The sequence below is a fragment of the Manis pentadactyla genome, chromosome 6, assembly GCF_030020395.1.
Source record: "Manis pentadactyla isolate mManPen7 chromosome 6, mManPen7.hap1, whole genome shotgun sequence".
Taxonomy (NCBI): Eukaryota; Metazoa; Chordata; class Mammalia; order Pholidota; family Manidae; genus Manis; species Manis pentadactyla.
Genome location: NC_080024.1, coordinates 104,514,722 through 104,527,348, shown reverse-complemented (window position 1 = coordinate 104,527,348; position 12,627 = coordinate 104,514,722). Strand labels below are relative to the sequence as shown.

The 12,627-nt window shown below is 41.5% G+C and overlaps 1 protein-coding gene across 7 annotated transcripts in view; it reads right to left on the bottom strand.

Annotated features, from left to right (window-relative positions):
- ZNF521 (zinc finger protein 521) overlaps nucleotides 1–12,627 on the bottom strand; it is a 273,380-nt gene that overhangs the window by 36,282 nt on the left and 224,471 nt on the right. For 2 of the 7 annotated variants that reach the window (XR_005028153.2, XR_008998288.1), the window contains exon 6: nucleotides 5,128–5,267. The exons of the other annotated variants lie outside the window; for them this stretch is intronic. The gene's annotated coding sequence lies outside the window, so the exon portion shown is untranslated. The remainder of the gene's footprint in view (nucleotides 1–5,127; nucleotides 5,268–12,627) is intronic. 7 annotated transcript variants of the gene reach the window in all.

Below are 12,627 nucleotides of genomic sequence, written 5' to 3'. Positions count from 1 at the left end.
ATTTATCCTTACTAGAAAGCATAGCTTGTTATTGCTGATGATTTTAAAACAAACAAAAAATAAAAACAAAAAACCCAAATCAAACAAACAAAGGAAATGGAATGAGGTTCACCAGCATCTCTAAATAGCAGGGATCTCAACAACCATGGAGTTTTTAATGTCCAGAGGTTTCAGATGAAAAACGAGTTGGGTATTTCCAAAGCTAATTATCTAAGAAACTTATATTATTGGTGAGACTATTTTATTAATGCAAAGATGACATCTTCTCTTCTAAACCATGGTGTTTAGAATCAGGTTCACCACCAAAGAACAAGTCAAATCTGCGATGGGGCATGCGGGTGTCAAGGGGACCAGGGTCCCTCAGATTTCCAAGGGACCATATCCTTTCCTTTCATTTTGTCTGTGGCAATACTAAGGGCGTCCTAAACAGCAATGCAAAAATCATAGTACTGCACGTTATTTGCAAATGACTCACATTTTTATTGTTCTACTGATGTGACCTTAGAAAGTTGGCCTTGAAGAATAAAAAAAGGTAATGGCGCAATAAATGCAGTAAGATTTCTAAAAACAGTTTGTTGGAAATGTACTGTGAAACTTGAATTCTTCTAATCAAATGATGCCACCCCTTAGAGAAATTTTCCTGTGCATTATTAAAGTGATATACTGCAGTACTAGTTAGAGCTCCATAACCTTTAAATTGCCTGATTGTAATTAAGGCCACTAGTTTTATTTAGGAAGGTTCAAGGAGGCTCAATTTAAGTTGGCTTAACTAGTGTGAATTTAATGTCATGCTGCCAGAAGGCAGAGGAGTGCTCTGGCCTGGCTGTTCTGTGGTACATGCAGCTGTGGGGTCATGGATTCTAAATTAAGCCCAGATTTAAAGAAACTACAGATATCAGGAAGTAGCTGGGTGTGCAAACACACATCCCCACGTTTGCAATGTGTACATCATTCATTCATTCACTCACTTATTCATTATACTGGCAGTTTCCTAATTTGGGAATCTAAATACCTCTATTTATAGTGTGAGTAGAAGTGGTTTACAGTTACTCTTAAAGGCATAATGCTCACTTTAATTGCAAGGTGGGGCTTAAGGCAATGTCCAATCGGCATTCATGATTTCAAATAAAATCTGCATATAACAAAGTTGTAAAGGCAGGAATGTTATTTGCATTATAAAAGAATCTCTGAGAAGGAAAACTTACAGTTAGGTATATGAGGAGAAAATAAAGGTGCTACTTGGACAGGCCATTAAATGGAGTGCTAAGAATAAATACATAAACTTCACCCAAAGGGCAGCAAATGAAGGACAGAAAACAAAAGATCAGCTACAATGAAGGTAATTATTGCATAGACCAGAAGAAGCAAAAGGGAGCTGCCAAAAGAAAACATTTAAGGATTTGACCCATGTTCAAAATTTTACTGGATGTGAGCTCAAGAACATTCATCTCTGGATAGAATGCTGGCAATTTTCTGTAGCTCCAACGGCAATAATGACAAATGAATTTCTTTACAGCCAAGTGGCTCAAGCAGCCAACGATGTTACCCCTATATAATTAATAACAATAAGCAATTAAAGAGAACAGCAGGTTACAACTAAAAGGTGTCAATATATATCAGCAAAGGAAAAAACTGCAACAACACATGTAAAATAAAAATAAACATATAGTGTGTAAACCTATGTACAGTTTCTTCTTCCACACTGTATTTTAGATAAAGCTTTTATGTTTGAGGAAAAAATAGAGGATGGCCTAAAACTACTATAAGGTGATTAACATCCTTCCAAAAACAAATAATGCTCCCAGGGCTCAGAGAAATCTTAAAAGTGCTATGGGAAATAGGATTTTTCGTGAAAGCACAGTGGAGTTGGCTGACCACAATTTGGCATTATCCTTTTACTAAGAAACATTCTAATAAATACCTCCCCAAACCGTGTTTGTTGGCTCACGTATTTTCAAGGATCCCAGAACATTGTGCTTTTTCATGTAAAATGGAGGAGAAAGCAATAACCTAGGAATGTGCAGGAAAAAAAGAAAGTAAATGTTATGTATTTGACTAAATGCTGGAATGTTCGATAAAGGTTAGAAAGGGCTTTGGAGACAATCTGAATATGGACTTGTTTAAAGGATGAGAAACCGACACCAGAGATACTGACTGGCACGCCCATGAGGGCAGTGTTTGGGCCATGGCCAGTGCCACAATTCAGAGCTCCTGAATCCAGTATCACACTGTCCCACCAAATCCTCACCTAAAAAATTTTCTTCTCTCTTAAGTTGTCATTTAAGCAAAGCAAAAATTATCGTCTTTCTAGACCTTTATTTATGTGCAAGGAGCTATTTATACTTCTATGCCATTGGGCCACTCCTTCAATCCCTGACAAGACAAAGCCTGACTTTATTCCAATCCACCTCGTCCTCTATTTCCTAAGCAACTACATGAAGGTCTGTGAAAGTACTCCTCTTCCTTCAGGGAAGCAAAGCCTTGGCTAATTTTCAGCGCCTGTTGATAATGGAAAGTTAAGTTCCCCACACCTCCAGACTATGACAAGGAGCTAGGAACAGCACTGTGGGCAAAGCAATTTGATCTGAGCTGTCAATCTCCAAGACCCAGTCAAGGTTATCCAGCTCATGGCGGAAGGCATCCAGGGCTGAATGCTCCTGCTTCCTTTCAGTGGCGATCACCCATTGATTTGGTCAAACTGTCACCTGAAACCCTGTGGAGACTGGGCCTGAGCTCTTCTTTATGGAATAATAATTATTCTGAAACAGAGACTGATTTCTTAATTCTCCTCTGCCTATAGCTAATTAGACTTCTTTAAGTGTCTGAATCATTCCCAGAGATGGTGCTAAACAGAGTATTTGGGAAGAAACTGGGACTGCATGCATATTCCTCAGTGTGTGGCTTCCTAAAAAGGTAAGGCCATACTTATGTATGGAAAATAGGTTAGCTCAATATGTTCCTAAGCTACTTTTCCCTCTTGGGCATCATTGTGGAGGCACCAGCACATCTAGACACTATAGGCTGAAGCCAAGATGTTACTGGCATACCAATGAGTCCCACTCAGTTCTACTTCCTTCTGTTTGTTTCCTGTCAGTGAAGAGCGAGGGGAGTGAGAGATTTATTATCTGAGAAGGGAAAAAGGAAGGGAGAGGGAGAAGAGGAGAAGGAGAGAGAGAGAAGGAAGATAGGAAGGAAGATAGGAAGAAAGGGAGGGAGGGAGGGAAGGAGGGACAGAAGGGAGGGAGGCTGGCCAGAAGATTCATGTTGTAACAAAGATTTCTGTCTTATTTCTACTTAGCTTCAAAGTATGGTGAAGATGTAGCTATTCCTAGGTGTTCTGTTAGGCCAAAATCCAAATCTAAAGACTATGAAATGGGCCTAACCAAAACCATGGATTAGTTAATAAGCATATCTGTTAAAGGAAGATGAGACACAATAATTAAGGACAGCTTTCTCAGCTAGCAATTCCTTATATTACCTTCTGCAAAGCTATTAAATATTTCTAAGACTATAATGCCAAATTATAAAGATGCTTTGGGCACAATAAATTTTTAATCCCCTATCTCTATGACAATTTTTCTAAAACCTGAACCAGCTCAGTCGAGATCCATTTTAAAAATTTAAATATTGTATACTGTGTCAATATAAAGAAGGCTGATAATTTTCTAATGCAAAAGGAATTCTATTGTAAAAATGTCACTAAAATATCTATTAATGGCTTTAAACATTTTATATATTTAAAAGCTTTGCTTGCCCCTGCATGCTGTGATGTGATCAGCATAGAATTCCAATGCTGGCTTAAACAATCTAAGTAGAAATCTGATACTCACGCATGTAAAATTGATGTATTTTCTGAAAGCAAATCATATTTAGCTACCTTATCAATTTCATTCTTAGTAAAGAAAAACATAAAAGTACAGGATAAAAGGTGAACTATGGTCATCTTTGGGGCTTCTTCTGAAATGCTGTAGTCATGTTTGGTTTCTTAAAGACAGAGGTTAGCATGAAAGTTCTTGTATCTGAAAATCTGGAGAGAAGTAAGTACTTGGTATAATTTTCTAGGATAGTAACTGTTAGATAAGATAAAAGACATACAGTCTGCTATGAGCTAGCAATGAAAGCTTTCCTTTCTCTGAGTATTGGAGGAAAGGCAGTTCAGGAATTGAAACAAGAGTGGGTAATAGAGATTAGCATTGTATGAATATGCAGAAAGGAATAAAGTACAGTAAGTATTTGTGGAGTAAATGGAAGTTTTCACCCAGAATTTCCTGCCTGGCCTTAGTCCATTTACCTACCAGTGGGTGCTTACCATGGCAGAGAGCTTCTGGTCAAGCCCAGGCAAGGGGTGGGAAGAAAATGGCCATTCTCTCCTCCCTTCCCTCCCTGGCACCTAATTGGTCTGGTGCCCACTAGTCACCAGAGACACGCCCATAGAGGTCCTGCTGTAAGGGGCCGGCAGGGCGAAGAATGCAGGCTGCAGCCACAAGAGACAGATGGAGCCGGGGCTGGCTACTGAACTTAAGCAAGTTGTGAGTGATAAAAACCCTTTCTCCCAACCTGCCTGTCCCCCTTGTCCTCCTTTAGTTTCCCCAAGTTCGTAGCTAACTTGCCCCAGGCAGGAAACCCCCTTACTCCCAAAGCTACAACATTTTTAGCATATTTTAAATTGATCACAATAACTGACCATGAATGCATAGATACTTATATTTAGAGAAAAAAAGCCCAGTAACAAAATTAATTTTCTTCCCTGGAATGAACATTTCCTTAACTAAATATTGGCTAAGCTACTTCAAAGAATTAAAAATAAAATAAATTTCAGAGAATCAGACATAACTGTCTATCACAATAACCTTATGAGGGAGCACATGATTGATGAGGAAGCTGTCAATTGTCATTTTAGCCTGACTAGTCCATTCTGATGGACAGCATCACTACCTACTGGCACCCCCGGTGCAGGCAGACAACCTCTCAAAAGGGAACAACAGGAGAAAGCATGCAACTGAGTGACACCCAGAGGACCTAGAATCTGGGCATCTCTGTTTTGAGATGAATTTTAGAAATTCTGTCTTAAAGTGATAAGAGCAAAAGAAATTCCAAATCAGAGTAGTCACTGTGGCCTTAACTCACCCACTTAGGTCTATGTATGACCTCATCTACTGCAAAAAGATCATACTTCATGCTCAGGCCAACGTGACTTTTAAGCACAAGAAGTTGAATGAAGTATCTACACAATTTCAGTTCAGTACCCACTCTTGTTTTTGAAAGGCCTGTATGAAGGAGACTCTTATCACTGCTCAAAGTATTACATGGAAGGTACGTTTTCCTCCCACTTTCTCTGCCTGAGGATGGTTATACATACAGCAAATCCTTTACATAGCATTTCCCAATTTTCAAACTGTGTGATGTGGGCTTCTAAACATGGATCATCGGTTAATCTGCTCAATAACAGGAATTGGCCCAGGTCACCCAAATACTAGCAAGAGCTTAACAGATGTGGGGAGTTCCCATGGAAGTGGACTCAAATCTGGGTGTAGGCTCCAGATTATGGGGAAAAAATAATTAAATTTCAACCAAGTGCTGGGTTAAATCATGTGCAATCCTTGGGTTATTGGGACCCTGTGCTAGGGATGATGGGCGATCACCCTCGGCAGGTCGTGTGGGTGATGTGTGTTTGGTTAAGGCTGTGACTCACAACAGGGAGAAAAATGAGAAAAATTTACTTTCAACATGGATCTTTCTGATTATCTTAATGGTTATTTTAGAGCCCTTTGAAGGTTTAAGGCCAAACAGATGATGCTCTTTTTTTAGGCTATTATTTTAGAATTCAACAAGATCAAGTTCAACATTTGGCATTCAAAAATCTGACTCATTCATGAAGAAATAACATATTTCAATTTTGCTGGTAGGGGTGAGAAAACCAATATGATTCATTTTATTAACTAAACCTGTTTTTAAAAACCAAAAACGTCCTTATTTTCAAACTGTGTGAAACAAGGCAGAATCATTTGTTTCCCAACAAATGGTATCAGTTACAAGGCTGTTTTCGTTCCTCATGTGGAGATTTTCACATAGACTGTTAAATATAACTTACTGAGTTGATTTGGAAAATACCAAGAAAACCATATACTGTGCAGCTCAAATAATTGGAGTTAACAAAAACAAACAAATCCTCCCTGGCCCCCAGAAATGTAAATAAAAAGTTGGATTTCCCTGTACTACATTTGATTGCATTAATTGATGTTTGAAAAAAATCTGTTGAAAATAAAGCCCAGCAGTAGCATTTTTCTTTCCTAAATCACAATAGCAGCACATTACAAACATTACCAAAAGGTCCCCTGGCACGATTGTAAAGTTTCACTCTGGCAGTAAAATGCATCTACTGTGTGTTCTCCATTTTCATCTCTACTCTCCCAAATATGTAAGAAAGCAGGTCACAAATGCAATTAAGCCTCCTTGCACATTGATTAAATATTAATTTCTGACAAAGTCTCAGAAATTGAATAGTCAGCCACTAAATCCTTTTTAATTTACAAAAAAACAAGATCTTATTCACAGGGTTCGGGCTCTGATAGCAGGTGGACCATTATTACATAGTCCAGTTTTGTAATCTGCCATTTTTCCACTGTCACAAAGGTTGATGTCAGGGTGGGAGGGAAATGTCTGATGTGTGTGGCATGCTCTTGGTAGGCCTTGCTTAATAGCAAACACAGACCTCTACCAAAGGCTTCAACTGATTTACATTGCAGTGGATGGAAGAGGCAGTATTTATAAAAGCCACCATAGACATTATCTGCAAAGCCTCTCTTTCTGTGCACCGTGGTGGCATGATTTTTAAAACTCATGCTTTGGAATCACTCAGCGGTGGGTACCTGCCTCCAGCAAGCTGTGTAATCCCACCTACGACACTTACCCTGGCCTTAGCTGAACCGTCCATCCCACGGCGCTAAGTACCTACATCCTGGGGCTGAGAGGGAGACTCTATGGAGATAATCTATACGAAGTGTCTAGCACCATGACTGGCCTCCAGCGAGTATTCTGTAAACATCAGTGATTTTGTTATTAAGAGTGAAACAAATGTTGGTTCCCTTTGTTGAAAAACTTCTATCAAGTGTTTTTACTCTTTAGAGTTCCTTTATTGACTTCCTCTGTATTTCTCCCTATAGAGAAAAGAGAGAGAAGAAACCGGAGAAGGAGCAAGCGGCTGGGGGCAGAGAGGCGCTCCGGTTCCGCGTGTTCGGCGGCAGAGGAGTGGACGTGGAGAGGTCCGGGTAGTTCTCCGTGGCCAGTTCTGAGAGCCGCCCTGAAGCCCCTCTGGGGCTCGTAGTGCTCGGGAGGCAGGCCCGAGACAGCGGGGTGTGAGGCCGGAACCACCGAGGCTGCTGGGCGGCAGTGTGCGCAAAGGGCCGCAGGCTGGCAGGACACCGGCCCCGGGAACGCGCGGGGCTGCCAGGGGCCCGGCGAGCACGGGTCAGCCTCCTGGACGGGCGCGGTTCTTCGGTCAGATCCAGCAGAGACCCTTTGTTAATTTTTTTAACTTAGCGCAGACACTGATGAGGCTATCTCAGCATATGGTGACCAAACTTTAAAACGATACCCAGAAGATGTTAATGCTGTTAAATTATCCACTTTGGAAAACTTCCTCTTAAGGCATCGCTGTAACAACACTGGTTATTTATTTATTTTTCCTCCCTCATTATTGCCATAACAGCACTGGTTATTTTATTTTTTTCTCTTAGGCCTGCCTGTGTAGAGGAGAGAGGAAATAATGTTCGGATATCTACTAGTGTATGTGTTGAGATGACACAGAAAGTTAGTCTAGAATGAAGGAGAGTAGTTTAGTTTAAATATAAAAGAAGTGTGGTTGCCATGGAGGAGGGGTGGGGGGTGGGGGGTGGGCAAAATAGGTGAAGGAGATCGAGAGGGACAGACTTTCAGTTATAAAATAAGTAAGTCATAGGGATGAAAAGTACAGCAGAGGGAAATAGTCAATAATATTGTAGTATCTTTGTATGGTGACAGTAACTACACTTACTACACTTAAGGTAGCAAGCATTTTGCAGTGTGTATAATTGTCGGATCACCACGTGGTACACCTGCAACCAATAGAACATTGTGTATCAACTAGACTTCATCAAAAAAGAAAAAGAAATGCCATACCATTTACTGTTCTTCGGGCCCTACTCCCCAGCCAAGTCTCTTCCCCTCACCAGGAATTAATTTCTCCTCTGAATTCCTACCGTATTTATAGGACTCTGAGGGCATTTATCACATTCTCCCCCAGCGCATAAATACATATCTGATTTCCCCAACAAGATACATTCATTCTTGATTATCCTCCTTATCACTTACTAGGTATTTCTCAAGACAGCTGTGTTTTTTCACTGTTGCCGAATGAATGAAAAGAAGGAAGGAGACGAGACAGGAAGGGAGAGGAGAGGGAGGTGGGAAGGAGGCAGGCCTAGAGAGCTGTTGCGCCGTAAAGGTTTCCAGTCCAGCCCTGGGCTGAGGAGTCCCTGGGTGGCTCTTCCTTATCTCCCCAAACAATTCAACATGTAGCCAAAGACACCTTCTCAAATTCTTGCACTCCTCTGCCAGTGCATGCCTCTTGCCTTACTTTCTTACTCTTGATTATCCCAAAAGTTAAAAAAATAAACGCAATTGCATGTTTAGCTCTGTCCTCTGTATTTACTTCTATCTAAAACATAATAGTATTTCCCCCTTTTCTAGCAGGGCCCATTTGCTGCCTGCTGGCCTTCTGATCAACTTCATTTTCTCTTGACAAGCAGAAAAATGATGCCCCCAGGCCCTGCCCCATATATTCTACATTTAGCTGCTGCCATTTCCCAGTATGGACCTCAACTGAGTCCTCCCTATATACTTCTCTTTATTTTACATTTTTAAGTCTCAAGTAGAAAGCATGGGATAAAAAAGAATGTGAAAGAATGATCATAGTAAGTCCTTTCAATGTCACGGCATTCCACTTGGGCCACACTGCCCCTACTAATCTGTGGGCAATCACAATTCTTTTTCTTTAGGATGCCACCTCATGGTAACCTCTAGATATCAGCAGATGTCAGAAGTCACTAAGCTTCTGAGGGAAGCTTCCCATGGAAAACATGGGAGGACTAGTCTGATTTTTAAAAATGCAGTTGACAATTGCTTGGGGAAAAAAATACATTCCAAAAGTGCAGTATGAAATACCTGAAGTATGAAATAGATGAAATAGCAGACTCTGAAGACTTTTACCCTCTTAACCATGTATGTAATATCTGAGGGGCTGTCTCCAGTGATGGGGACACCCTGGTCAGTGGGTGAACGCTGAGTGGACGAGGACGTGCACAGCAGCCTGGTGCCCGTGTGATGATTCCCCTTGTTTGAAGGGGCCAAACTACGTGTTCGTTAGCCTTTGCAACTCTCCCTTTCTGAGACACAGGCTTGGGGCTTCTCATTAGCAGAGAATCCCCGCCTCCAAGAAGAGCGCAGATGTCAGGCGAGCCTGACCCAATATCTGGCTGATCAGATGCTGTTTACTTTCATAAGCCCGAGGTTTTAGTGCATCTTGAGACGTGGCCGTGGGATTCTTCTCTGGCCCTCCTCGTTTGGGGGAAGTAATGGAATTCACAACAGGCCCATGAATGGGGAGCCCACAGCCGCAAATCTGTGTTAGGCAAGGGCTGCTGTTTTCCATGGGAAGCTTCCCTAAAGGACAAGGGTCCAGACTGCTTCTCTGCAAACAAAATCTGCAGGAGGCGCAGGTGCCCTGAAACAACCAGGCATGCATGTCACATCCAGCCCAGGGCAAATGGCACACTACCTTCTCCTCTTAAGAAATCGTTCTTTCTATGGCATGAAATAAATAAGTAAGTGCATGCAAACATATATGCATACATACACACAAATATGAAATGAATCTCTTTAATAATTTGGAGAAAATCATTTCAGCTCAGGTACAAGGCAGTCGTTTGGGGCCCGTGACAAAGGGGCGTTTGGGTTTTCTCTTTACCTTTGATCTGCATTCTGAGATGTTAATGTCCACCCCACCAGAGCCCCTTCCAGAAACACACCCTTTCTTGAAAGGCTTACCCCTGCCCACCACAGCATCCACTTGGAGTCTCCATTTACATTTACATGCTGACTTGGAGCTCATGCCCAGAAGCACTGACATTTCAAAACAGGGTTGGCTAACTAAACTGCTAAATAAAATGTGTAAATGATAAAGAGCACAGCCGAGATTAAATTGTGGCCATTTAATAATAAACACACTCCTATCCTGTGCATCTTGACATTCTGCACATGCTTAATGTACAAAACTTAACTGCAAGTGTTTTGTCTACAGCAGGTAATGCCGGGTGGGGGGAGTGTCCACAGAATCTATAATTTTGTGTTGATTAGGTAGGAAACAACCACAAGCACATATTTTGATATCTCTATTAACAGCCTGTTCATGTCTAACTGCAAAACTTGGTTGCACTTCTTCACCATCTTTGCCCAAGACAGACCAGTAAACACAATTCCTCTCTCTATAATTAGCCTTTTCTCTGAGGGCCCTGAAGTAAGTCTGCATGCCGTAGATTTAATATCCAGTGCTATATCCATATGTGCTACCCTCGCCTGGTCCCAGAGCATATAAACTCCCCTATTAGCAGCCTTGACTGCTTAATTATGCAGATTTTTTTTGTACCCGCCTGCCTGTAAAATTACTGTGTCTAACCTTTTTTTTTTCCTCTTTGCACCATGCTGGCCATTCTAATGAAATCGGCATAGGGGAAAGGGCCTGATTTGCAGTTATGGAGGCTGGATCGCACTGGCAATCTGTCCTTAGTGGGAGTTACAAAAGAAGTCAAATGCCTTCATCTGGTTCTACCCTATCATCCCCAAGGTGATTGAGTTCACTTCCCGATGCTTCCCAAGTTTTCCTCAGGCTGTCCAATCAGCACGTCCACCAGGGAGCCCAGTCTAGCTTGCAACAGTCTCTGTATCTAGTTACAGCCCCACGAGGGACAGTCAACCATCCACCCCCAAGCCTTCAGATGAAAACCTTTTCTAACAAGGCCGCCCAGCGCCAATGAAATAACACACATCTGCATATCCACTGGGTCCCATGTTTCTTGTGCTCATGGATTATGTATCTTGCAGCCTCTAATAAAGAAATGCAGTTCTTTGTTTAATGTTTATCTTGTGCTTGTTAAGCAAATGCTAATGTTGTATCAGAATGCTTTAGTGCTATTTGGGTTTTTGGTGATTTACTACAAGACAATCTGCTGTGAAGTAAATTTAGAGAGAGGGAGAAAAGGGGAAAAAAATCATTCCGGTTGGAAAGGAGAAAAAGAGAAAGGTTTGACAGAAAAATCAAGGAAAAGAAAATGAGATCGTGTGGGGAGAATGAGGAAGGGAGGGTGTACTTGAGAGGGAGCAAAAAGCCTGAGACCGAGAGGCAGACAGGGGACAGGGGATGGAGGGACACACACACACACACACACACACACACACACACACACACACACACACACACACACGACAGGGGATGGAGGGACACACACACACACATACACACACACACACACACACACACGACAGGGGATGGAGGGACGGACACACACACACACACACACACACACACACACACACACACACACACACGGTCCGGTGTGGCGGGGAGGCCTTATAAACCCCCACCCCAGGCTGACATACCCACTTTATCACTGGACAGTTTCAGACTTGAAGCTAGATACGTCCACTTTATCACTGGACAGTTTCAGACTTGAAGCTAGATACGTCCAGTACATACCCACAAGTACTGTTCATACCCAGTACAATTTCCAAAAAGGATGCAAAATAACTTCCCTTTCAGTGATAAGGTAAACAGTGTCCTGAAGGGTAAACAAAAAATAAAAAAGCCTTTTTTTGTTTGCCTTTGTGCCCTGATGGTTAGCACTGTGCACTGTTACTCACAGACCACAGGGAAGCCCTAAATTTAATTGTTCATGCCTAGCTCTGCTAGAAATAGGCAAAAATGATCAGAACCTCCCTCCTCCCAATTTCAGGGAGAAGTGGGGGCTGGGGGAAAAGAAAAGAGGGTGGCAGCTTGAAAGCTGATGAATGAATGCCCTTTATTTATCCTTTGGCAAGATGGGATACAGATATCCACAGTGCGAACCTTTCCTGCCTGCTTCCCAATGCCTGCAATCCTGTTAGGAAAGAGGATGTTGTGTTTTTTTTTAATGGAGAGATCACACATTTCTACCCTAGTCACATATTTGAAAGGAGAGGTCAAAATGCAATTCTCTAAATGTAACACTGGGAGGTCTCTATGTTTTATGATTACAGTTATTATAATTCATTGACAAATTGTGAGGCTAATGAGGTCTTAGATTTCTGTGTTTATAATATACAGACTAATTGATAAGAGATAATCATCTCACAATACATACAAATATCAGACCATTATGCTGCACACCTGAAACTAATATAATGTTATATGTCAACTACCTTTCAATAAAAAAAGAGATAATAATGGAGAAAATACAATGGTAGGTAGATAAGTATTTTGCTCAGGAAGTACACTTGTCACAAATCATAGTCTTTTCCTTTCCCTTCTCTCTGCATTTTACATGATCCATCACTAAA